An 11791-nucleotide genomic window follows, 5' to 3' on the forward strand; every position below is an offset into this window, starting at 1 on the left:
TGTCGCACTCGTTTAGCTAACCCACCCTGTCGCACTCTTTTACCCTCTGGTTCTACAAGAGATACAGGGATGTCCTTTGAGTGTGTTATAATCCAATTTGTCCGCCCATCCAACCATACTATAAACTTAGTGCTACGACAAGCATGGGCCGAGTAATTAAGCGAAATGTTCAAAAACATGCCATAACTCAGGTTCTTCTAGAGATACGGGGATGTCCTTTGAGTATGTTATAGTCCAATATGTTCCCCATCCAATGATACTAAAAACTTAGGGAGACGAAAAACTGGACCCAAGTAATTAAGGAAAACGTTCAACTTATGGTATCGTCTCACTTATTGTTATTATTTTACTTATGATTTTTAACACTGCCCTTTGAAGGCCCATAACTCTTGTTCTATTAGAGATACGGGGATCTCCTTTGAATATGTTATAGCCCTTTTCTTTCCCCATACAATGGTACTTTAAACTTGAGGCTACGTCAATGTCTTCGTCAACTTATGTTAGTGTCTCACTTCAATTCAAAATTCAATTCAAAATGTTTATTTTATTTGCATTACAGATACAGTATACCACGGGGCTAAGTCACATTGTGACTTGTAAGCCCCGTGCCTATCTGTTTAATTTAATATAACAATTTTAATTTAATCAAATAAAAATAGATTTAACAATGGTGTCTTATAATAAATAATGTTAAAGATTCATGAAAAAACTTAATGTAAATATGTTATATCCACTTGAAATTAAACAATGGCATAGTATAACATAAAAAATTTAACAATGGGTTATGCCAAAGGTGGCTTTATAAAAACAAATTAAATAAAAAAGAAAAGGTTTTGTTATTTTTTTCCAATATTAGTGATTTTATAGTCTTTTTAAATCTAAATAAATTCGGTTTGGCTTGAATTTCTGGTGATATTGTGTTATATAATTTTATTCCCGAATAAAAGATAGACGTGAATTTTTTTGAAGTGTTACATTTAGGTAAATCTAATAGATCTAATGATCTTGTATGTCTATTTTTCTGGTTTATCTTTACTAGGCTATTTTCACGCTTAATGTTTGTGTGTATGAAAGATAAGCTATTATACTGTATACTCTCTTGTATGTTTAGAATTTTTGCCCTAGTAAAGTACTCTTGGGTATGGTTACGGGGATGTCCTTTGAGTATGTTATAGTTCAACTTGTCCCCCATCCAACCATACTAAAAACTTAGGGCTACGACAAACAGGGGCGGAGTAATTTAGCAAAACATAAACAAGCAAATCCCTTCATAGGAATAGCGTTACCCTAAACTCTAAAGGCTCGTAACTCTGGAAAATTCAGGGAAGTATGTGGGGAGAAACCTGGAAATGTCAGGGAAATATGTTTTCCAAAAGTTGTATGAACCCTGTCGAATGTTTTAATTTTAACAAAAACACTAGTGGTTATCTTTAAGGTTTTCGTGCAAAAAAAGAATGATGTCCACTTTATTTGGCTTCAACTGCGTTCTTCTTTCCTCTAAAATCCTACCCTGTTTGCTGAAACAACGTTCACTGGTTCAACTTGAAGCGGGAATTGACATAATTCGCTGAAACAAGGACTTGAGATTTGGCAAATTTTGGTCTTTCCACCAATCTTCAAGTGAAGTTGACGTTGTAGGTAATGGCACAAGTGACTGATAAGTCGACACTTCATCCTCGTTTACGTTACAACTAGGTTCGTCCAGTAGGTCTGAAAATATGTCATCCTTTTCCTAAATGAATTTAGAGTTGCTTTTGCAATAAATTATTTTTTAAATTAATTTACACATTAAAAAATCAGCTAACCACGTTAGCTATTTTTGAAAGTGGCTGCGAGTCAGAGCAATCATCATCATCATCTTCATTGAGTGTAGTATCCTGCTCCAGTTCACCACGAATATAACTGATCACACTAGGTCGCTGCTCTTCAGGAATTGATTTCATTAGTTTCATTTTAGGGTTTAAGAAAACTGCCATTTTATGGTACTTGTTTATCGTGAACTTTTGAAGCTCTGCAAGGAGTAGCTCTTTGCACTACGAAATACAATAATAACAAGTGTTTCGTTTTACGGTACGTGAAGTTCTTAAAACACCAATTTTTGGAAAAGAACTATACATTTTTAATTTCTGGATGATCATCTTCACAGAAATAACATTGTTTTTTGAGTCTGTCCAGCCATGGAATAACAAGGTGCAAAGTAGGTTTTTTTTCCTGACAAAGATCATTACTGCAAGATCTGTAACATTCCAGTATCTTGATGGTGGATTTTAACAGTTCCATGTCTATTTGGAAAAAAAGTCTCTCCTCTCCTCGTTCTGGCAATAATTTTCTAATTTGGTCTTTCGCCTCGTACACGGACTCAATCATTTCCAACCGCGAATTCCATCGAGTACACACTTCTTGTTTCAGAGTTTTCACCAACTTTCTTTGCAATGCAGACTTTTTGAAGTAGGTTACGTGGTCCAAAATCAGGTTTAATTGGTGTGCGGCGCACCAAAACCATGGATACTTTCTCAAATCAGACACCATATTGGCAGCACTGTCGGTAACAAAATAAATATCCTTGTTCTCTAATTCAAATTCTTTAAATACCTCTAAAACAAGCTCAATGATATTATCGCCTGATTTTTTTTATCAATTTCTCTTGTACCTAAAACTTTGCACTGAAGTCTAAAGCCTTCCTGGTAAAAATGAACCGTTACAGAATTGTACTACACTATTCTGAAGCTGTCTGTCAAGCCGTCTGTTGTGACTGCTATAGATTTAACTGAATCCAAATCCATAATTAGTTTCTTCTTCACTTCACGGTAGAGATCCTCGCAGTTTCTGCTAACTGTAGTTGGCTTTGGAAGTACTAACGACGCGTCGATATTTCCATGCTGAGCACCAACAGATATAAGTGAATTTGCTTATATGCGAAAACCTTCACCTTGGATTGATCTGAAGGGTCGAATGTCCATTGTAACCATTTTGGAGCAATCTGATAGTACTCGTTTTTTGGTTCTTGAGCTTATTGATGATTGTCCATGACTCAGAAAATTTGTAATCTTAAAGCATTTCACATGGTTATTATTATGAAGTAGTTATTATTTTATCACTTAAACATAATAAGAAAGAATTTCTTTCTTACCTTAGATTGTGCTTCTATATTTTGCGAGTTGCGCTTATGGTTTTTCAGGCCACTCGTCCCATCTTTGGATTTGAAATTGAGAATCGCGTTGTATTTTGTGTCCAAACACACAACATACTGGGTCAGCACATTATTAACCTTAATTTGATTAAACCGCTTCCAAACATCTGAAGGCGCATTTGGCGGACATAAAAAACTAACCGTTTCATCCCTGTTTTGAAGTAAATGTTTCAATTTTTCTTTTGTAATAATTGGAGAACTTTCTTCGTTTGAGCTCATTGTAATTTTGGTATCCAAATTCCAAAGCACCGCACTAAGCGCACACGCCTTAAACGCCGGTAGCCGGACTCGAGACCGTAAAATAAAGAAAAATCTAGAAAGGGGTCGGGAATCTGTCAGTTTCTGGAAACTGGAGGGCAATAAAGTCGAGGAGTAGTGTTCGAAAGAATATAACCCTTGAGCGTCTTGGTTTGGCCCAAAATTACCACTGCAATACCGGGGCTTCATCGGGAATTTTAGTAAAACTAAGGGCTGAACAACTGTAGAAAAATCTGACCTCTATTACTCGCCCGACGCCAAGTACACTTCCCAAAATATTTATTCCGAGAATTCGACGCGGAAACTTACAATGGACTGATTGACAGCTATAATAGCCGTGAATTTCGTGTTCTAAAGTAATAGGATGTGCTAGAAGAAGGTACTGTTAGCGAGGGAAGTGGCTACAAGAAACTAGGTGAGATGAGTAGTAGTGGGACCTGTGCTATATTGTCATAAATAGTCTAATACAGTCAAAGGCAGGGAGCTGCCATTACTCTGTGGCAAAACCCTTTTTAAGTTTATGTCTTTGGAATTTTAGGGTTTTTCATAGAAAAATGGTTCTATCCATTTACCAACCATTTCCAAACTAAAATGTATATCAATTTAACCACTTCCATTCCATATTGGTTGTTTTCCATCCATTCACGATCCGAATATGTGATATTAGTAGAAAAACCATCCATTCCCACGGTTTTCCATGGTTACCACGGTAAATAGAAATTTACCGTTTCCATGCAGCTCTCTAGTAAGGTTGTATGTCCATAAACAGGCTAATCCTTTCTATGCGCAACGACAGAATCTTGTTGTTCGCGATTTTTACCATTAGCTCTATGGCTAGTTTCATATTTCCCCCCGAAGGGGGGTTATTATGAACTCCTGGTCCCACGAGAACGTGTGACTTTAAGTGGGAGAAGGTTGTAATGCGAAATTCGAAAAGACCGAATTAATTTAAGCCAAGTCTAAAATTCACCAAAAATATCTCATATCTTTCTTTTAAATCAGTTTGATTTATTCTTGACAGTTATCCAACATACAGAAAGTCTACCTTTTCCTCCTTTAAACTCCCTCGGGCGCTGGTCGCTCGAAGAGTAACAAAGGGGTTATACTTTTAGCACGACTTTCAGGCGCCATGGTTAGAGTGTTAGGCCTCGCTCCTTTCATGTCGCCCGATCCTATCTATAGTTTAAACATTACTTTCACAAGGTTTTAGCGATGACCATCCAAACGAGGACCGCTAGTATTCCCCATGGTTCAACTCCGTGCTTAGTAGTTCTTTTGTATTTTTTATTTCTGAGAAAAAGGGTTTCGACCAATGGTATATAGAAAGTACCTATTGCCCAGGTATGGCTGGGAACCGAGTGTCGCCGTCATTGTTAAAAGTAAAATGTGTAATATAGAAAGTACCAATCGAGTAGATAGGGCTTTATTTTTGGTTGGCGGCCGAAGTTCGCCGTCATTGTAAAAAGTAAAAGCGTCCTTCTTTCAAGATCATTATCACGACCCCGACCACCAGTGCTAAGGTGTTCGAACTTTCGAGGTCGTGAGAAAGTTACCTCCATGGTCGAGCATTCCCCGGGAATGCCTCTGACCTATGGCGAGCGTGCCACGTACACCACGCGTGACGTGACCTGATGCTAACCCTTGCCTGATTGGCAAAGGTTTCGCGGGCTTCCGTTTGATTGGAAAGCGGTTTCGCGGGCTTCCGCGACGCGACCCCAAATGCATAAAATGACGGACCCGATCAGATGACGATGATATGAGATTCGGATCTTAAAGAAGGAGCATCAAGACGAGCGAAAAAGATAAAAGAGTTCCTGAGAACTACGGCGTCCGGAAAAGGCAATAGAGCCCCGATGGCATACGCGAGGTGCGCGACTTGTAAATATATGTAAATAACTTGTAAATATTCGGCACCCGGTTACGCGTCGTGGCGGTCAACAAACAGGACGCTCGCTACAAACTGTAATGTACAGAAGTATTTTTATTTTACTATTTACTTTTTTTGGCATTGGTACGGCCATATGGCCAATGTATATGTTGTTGTTTATTGTTTGTTTAATTTATGATTAAATCTTGAGTATTGGCGAAACCCAAACCATGGTCTTCTTATTGCTAACGCAAAAGTAAACAATCCCCTAGACACATTGACATGACTCGCTAACCCCACCCTCTACCGTTACGCGAGGAGGAACCCGGAGGTAAAAGTATTTATCGGCAGGACAAAAGGCACGATAAAGTTTTCCACAATACACGACGACCGTTTAATTTCAGAGCTTCCGTGGCTCAATGAAATTCGCGTTCGGCTATTAACCGATAGTTTGGTGGTTCGAGCCCATCCGGGAGCGGTATTGTGGGGTCTCAGATGTAACGTTAAAAGTCAGAGTTTTTCCACAAAACCTGACGAAAATTTAAGTTTTGGGCTTCTGTTGCGAAATGGTCAGCGCGTTCGGCTGTTAACCGAAAGGTTGGTGGTTCGAGCCCATCCGGGAGCGGTGTTGTGAGGTCTCAGATGTAACGTAAAAAGTCAGTGTTTTTCCACAATACCTGACGAACATTTTATTTTTGGGCTTCCGTGGCGCAATGGTTAGCGCGTTCAGCTGTTAACCGAAAGGTTGGTGGTTCCAACCCACCCGGGAGAGGTGTTTTGGGGTCTCAGATGTAGCCTAAAAAATCATACGTTTTCCACAATACCTGACAACCAGTTAATTTCTGAGCTCCCGTGGCTCAATGGTTAGCGCGTTCGGCTGTTAACCGAAAGGTTGGAGGTTCGAGCCCACCCGGTAGCGGTGTTGAGAGATCTCAAATGTAACGTAAAAAGCCAAAGTTTTTCAACAATACCTGACCACCATTTCATTTTTGGGCTTCCGTAGCGCAATGGTTATCGCGATCATCTGTTAACCGAAAGGTTGGTGGTTCAAGCCCACCCGGGAGCGGTGTTGTGAGGTGTCAGATGTAACCCATAATATCAGTTTTTCCATATACCTGACAACCATTTAATTTTTGGGCTTCCGTGGCGCAATGGTTAGCGCGTTCGGCTGTTATCCGTAATGTCGGTGGTTCCAGCCCACCCGGGAGAGGTGTTGTGGGGTCTCAGATGTAGCGTATAAAGTCAAAGTTTTTCCACAATACCTGACAACCAGTTAATTTCTGAGCTTCCGTGGCGCAATGGTTATCGCGTTCATCTGTTAACCGAAAGGTTGGTGGTTCGAGGCCACCCGGGAGCGGTGTTGTGAGACCTCAAATGTAAGGTAAAAAGCCGTGGATTTTCCACAATACCTGACAACATTTTAAATTCTAAGCTTCCGTTGCGCAATGGTTATCGCGTTCATCTGTTAACCGAAAGGTTGGTGATTCAAGCGCACCCGGGAGCGGTGTTGTGACATCTCAAATGTAACGTTAAAAGCCAAAGATTTTCCACAATACCTGACGACCATTTAATTTCAGAGCTTCCGTGGCTCAATGAAATTGGCGTTCGGCTTTTAACCGATAGTTTGGTGGTTCAAGCCCATCCGGGAGCGGTATTGTGAGGTCTCAGATGTAACGTGAAAAGTCAGAGTTTTTCCACAATACCTGACGAACATTTATTTTTTTGGCTTCTGTGCCTCGATGGTTAGCGCGTTTGGCCGCTAACCGAAAGGTTGGTGGTTCGAGCCCATCCGGGAGCGGTGTTGTGAGGTCTCAGAAGAAGCATCGAACCACCAACCTTTCGGTTAACAGCCGAACGCGCTAACCATCCAGCCACGGAAGCTCAGAAATTAAATGGTTGTCATGTATATTGGAAAAACTTTGGGTTTCTACGTTACATCTGAGATCTCACAACACCGCTCCCGGGTGAGCTCGAACCACCAACCTTTCGGTTAACAGCCGAACGCGCTAACCATTGCGCCACGGAAGCCCAAAAATTAAATGGTCGTCAGGTACTGTGGAAAAATTTGGGCTTTTTACGTTACATTTGAGATCTCACAATACCGCTCCCGGGTGGGCTCGAACCACCAACCTTTCGGTTATCAGCCGAACGCGCTAACAATCGAGCCACGGAAGCACAGAAATTAAATGGTTGTCAGGTATTGTGGAAAACTTATGACTTTTTATGCTACATCTGAGACCCCACAACACCGCTCCCGGATGAGCTCGAACCACCACCCTTTCGGTTAACAGCCGAATGCGCTAACCATTGCGCCACGGAAGCCCAAAAAATAAATGTTCGTCAGGTATTGTGGGAAAACTTTGAATTTTTACGTCACATCTGGGACCTCACAACACCGCTCCCGAATGGGCACGAACCACCAACCTTTCGATTAACAGCCGAACAAGCTAACCATTGCGCCATGGAAGCCCAAAAATTAAATGTTCGTCAGGTATTGTGGAAAAACTGTGACTTTTTACGTTGCATCTGAGACCTCACAAATCCTCTCCCGGGTGGGCTCGAACCACCAACCTATCGGATAACAGCCGAACAGGCTAACCCTTGCGCCACGGAAGCCCAAAAATTAAATGGTCGTCAGGTATTGTGGAAAAATTTGGGCTTTTTACGTTACATTTGAGATCTCACAATACCGCTCCCGGGTGGGCTCGAACCACCAACCTTTCGGTTATCAGCCGAACGCGCTAACAATCGAGCCACGGAAGCACAGAAATTAAATGGTTGTCAGGTATTGTGGAAAACTTATGACTTTTTATGCTACATCTGAGACCTCACAACACCGCTCCCGGATGAGCTCGAACCACCACCCTTTCGGTTAACAGCCGAATGCGCTAACCATTGCGCCACGGAAGCCCAAAAAATAAATGTTCGTCAGGTATTGTGGGAAAACTTTGAATTTTTACGTCACATCTGGGACCTCACAACACCGCTCCCGAATGGGCACGAACCACCAACCTTTCGATTAACAGCCGAACAAGCTAACCATTGCGCCACGGAAGCCCAAAAATTAAATGTTCGTCAGGTATTGTGGAAAAACTGTGACTTTTTACGTTGCATCTGAGACCTCACAAATCCTCTCCCGGGTGGGCTCGAACCACCAACCTTTCGAATAACAGCCGAACGCGCTAAAAAATGCACCACAGAAGCCCGAAAATTTAATGGTCGTCAGGTATTGTGTAAAAACTTTGGCTTTTTACGTTACATCTTGGACCCCACAACACCTCTCCCGGGCGGGCTGGAACCACCAACCTTTCGGTTAACAGCTGAACGCGATAACCATTGCGCCACAGAAGCCCGAAAATTAAATGTTCGTCAGGTATTGTAGAAAAACTCTGACTTTTTACGTTACATCTGAGACCTCACAACACCGCTCCCGGGTGGGCTTGAACCACCAACCTTTTGAATAACAGCTGAACGCACTAACCATTGCACACGGAAGCCCAAAAATTAAATGGTCGTCAGGTATTGTGGAAAACTTATGACTTTTTACGCTACATCTTAGACCCCACCCCACAACACCTCTCCCGGGTGGAATGGAACCACCAACCTTTCGGTTAACAGATGAACGCGCTACCATTGCACCACGGAAGGCCAAAAATTAAATGGTCGTCAGGTATTGTTGAAAAACTCTGACTTTTTACGTTACATCTGTGACCTCACAATAACGCTCCCGGATGGGCTCGAACCACCAAATTATCGGTTTAAAAGCCGAACGCGGTATTGATTGAGCCACGGAAGCTCTGAAATTTTATGGTCGTCAGGTATTGTGGAAAAACTTTGACTTTATACGTTAAATCTGAGACGTCACAACACCGCTCCCGGATGGGCTCGAACCACCAAACTATCGGTTAAAAGCCGAACGCGGTATTGATTGAGCCAAGGAAGCTCTGAAATTAAATGGTCGTCAGGTATTGTGGAAAAACTTTGGCTTTTTACGTTACATTTGAGATCTCACAACACCGCTCCCGGGTGGGCTCGAACCACCAACCTTTCGGTTAACAGCCGACCGCGCTAACCATTGAGCCACGGAAGCTCAGAAATTAAATGATTGTCAGGTATAGTGGAAAACCTATGACTTTTTACGTTTCATCTGAGATCTCACAACACCGTTCCCGGGTGGGCTCGAAAAAACCAAACTATCGGTTAAAAGCCGAACGCGCTATTGATTGAGCCACGGAAGCTCTGAAATTAAATGGTCGTCAGGTATTGTGGAAAAACACTGATTTTTACATTACATCTGAGACCTCACAACACCGCTCCCGGATGGGCTCGAACCACCACCCTTTCGGTTAACAGCCGAATTTGCTAACCATTGCGCCACGGAAGCCCAAAAAATAAATGTTCGTCAGGTATTGTGGGAAAACTTTGAATTTTTACGTCACATCTGGGACCTCACAACACCGCTCCCGGATGGGCTCGAACCACCAACCTTTCGATTAACCGCCGAACAAGCTAACCATTGCACCACGGAAGCCCAAAAATTAAATGGTTGTTAGGTATTGTTAAGTAAAAAAGGGAGGCAACGAGGGATCTCGGTTTTACGCGGCTCTCGTGGCGGTCTGCTTGCGCTCTCTCGATATTCGGTCTTTGGTTACTATCTTGGGCCAGACTAGATGCCCTATCTCCAAGATTTCACTCTGACTTATCTCGAGAGAGTCCCACTCAAAAAGCCCCTTTTGAATGGACCGGGGTCGGCTTATATAGCCTTATGAGCACTAAGGTGAGCCGGGAGCCTCAATAGGTCGGAGAGGGGTCTCTCCAGCCTTTGAGCGTGCTCCCGAGTGACCCCGGCACATGGTCCAAAGCGTTTCCCTCTTGGGGAAATTCCAAGCAGCGCACCGCGAGCGTCGTTTCTTTATTTAGACACGTGTTTATACATCGATTCTATTATCATAAGTAATATTGTAGTATCAAGAAGTAAGAATGTTATCGTCAATATTTATATCTTAACACTTCCCTCGCGTTTATGAAAAGCGCCCCGCTTTTATCTAATGATCAGTCAACTTTCCGCTTAAAAATGTTCAACTAGTTTTTAAAATGTTCAATTAGTTTTTAAAATGTTCAATTAGTTTTTAAAATGTTCAATTAGTTTTTTAAAATGTTCAATTAGTTTTTTAAAATGTTCAATTAGTTTTTTAAAATGTTCAATTAGTTTTTAAAATGTTCAATTAGTTTTTTAAAATTTTCGCCCGTGTTAATTAGTCCGATTTAGTTATTTGTTGTAGGCGGCAGGTTTAAGGTGCCCCGGCTTCGTAGCGGTGTACCGGTTGTCGCATCCTCGCACTGCGTCGTAAGGGTGTACTGGGGGGCATGGCGGTTTCGGGTTCGTTCCTGAGTTCACGTATCTCGCGTATCTGCACCACGTCTGAGAAGCTAACCTCTTTTTTCTTTGAAGTTTCTGGGTTAGCAGCCTCCGTGGTTGGGGGTTCTACGTTGGTTACTGGCCTGGCTTCACTTCCGGGTTGGTCGTCTTCGCTTTCGTTTTCCGTCTCGTCATCGGTGGTCTGGTCACAGTCGGTTCGGGGAGTATAAGGCTTCATCCGGGATACGTGGATGGTATCTTTTTTCCCCCTTCGGTTTGCTATTTCATAGTTGACGGACGAGGTTTCCCGTAGAACCTGGAAAGGTCCGTGATACTGGTGCAGGAGTTTTTCTGATCTCCCAACACGCCTGGTCGGCGTCTTGACGTAGACGAAGTCGCCTTGTTGGTAGCGTCGGTTGCCCCGTTGTTCATCGTATCGCTCTTTATTTCGGGCCTGGGCTTCAAGTTCTCTCTGGGTCACGATTTCGCGGATCAGGTCCAAGTTCTTTTTTAGATTTTGGCTTTCCTCGATGTTAGTACCGAGGACGACGTCTATCGGGAGTACGGCTTCTCGGGCATAGAGCAGCGCAAACGGCGAGCAGTTTGTGGTCTCGTGTTTTGAGGTATTATAGGCAAAGGTTACGTAGGGCAAGGTGGAATCCCAGTTTTTTTGGTCGGTGGAGACGTATTGGCTCATCATCTCGGCTAGGGTTCGGTTAAAGCGCTCGCACAACCCGTTCGTCTGGGGATGATAAGCGGTAGTTCTGGCATGGTGGCTTGATACGAGCTGTAACGTTTCTTCCATTAGTTGCGCTAAAAAGTGACTGCCTCGGTCGCTTATGACTTGTCGTGGGGCCCCATGGCGTAGGACGATTTGTTCCACGAATCCTTTGGCGGCAGCTTTGGCGGATGCTTCTTTGGTGGCTACACACTCAACCCACTTAGAGTGATAATCCGTCATGACCAGAACGTACCGATTACCCTCGTCGGATGTTCGGAACGGTCCCAAATAGTCAATCCCGATCCTTTCGAAGGGCGAGGTGGCAGGCGGAAGAGGGTTAAGTTTTCCATTCATTTTTTCCGGCGGATTCTTTCGGGTTTGACAGTCTGGACAAGA

At 42.8% G+C, this 11791-nt stretch overlaps 2 non-coding genes across 2 annotated transcripts; both read right to left on the reverse strand.

Moving 5' to 3' along the window:
* Positions 1–7417: 7417 nt before the first annotated feature.
* On the reverse strand, positions 7418–7490 carry TRNAI-GAU (transfer RNA isoleucine (anticodon GAU)). The gene has a single exon. It is a non-coding gene; the product is annotated as a tRNA-Ile (tRNA).
* A 515-nt stretch (positions 7491–8005) lies between these two features.
* On the reverse strand, positions 8006–8078 carry TRNAI-GAU (transfer RNA isoleucine (anticodon GAU)). Its single transcript has one exon. It is a non-coding gene; the product is annotated as a tRNA-Ile (tRNA).
* Between the last annotated feature and the right edge of the window lie 3713 nt (positions 8079–11791).

The sequence above is a fragment of the Phalangium opilio genome, unplaced genomic scaffold (assembly GCF_054372755.1).
Source record: "Phalangium opilio isolate 3A_F unplaced genomic scaffold, DU_Popi_V2 ptg000101l_1, whole genome shotgun sequence".
Classification (NCBI taxonomy): Eukaryota; Metazoa; Arthropoda; class Arachnida; order Opiliones; family Phalangiidae; genus Phalangium; species Phalangium opilio.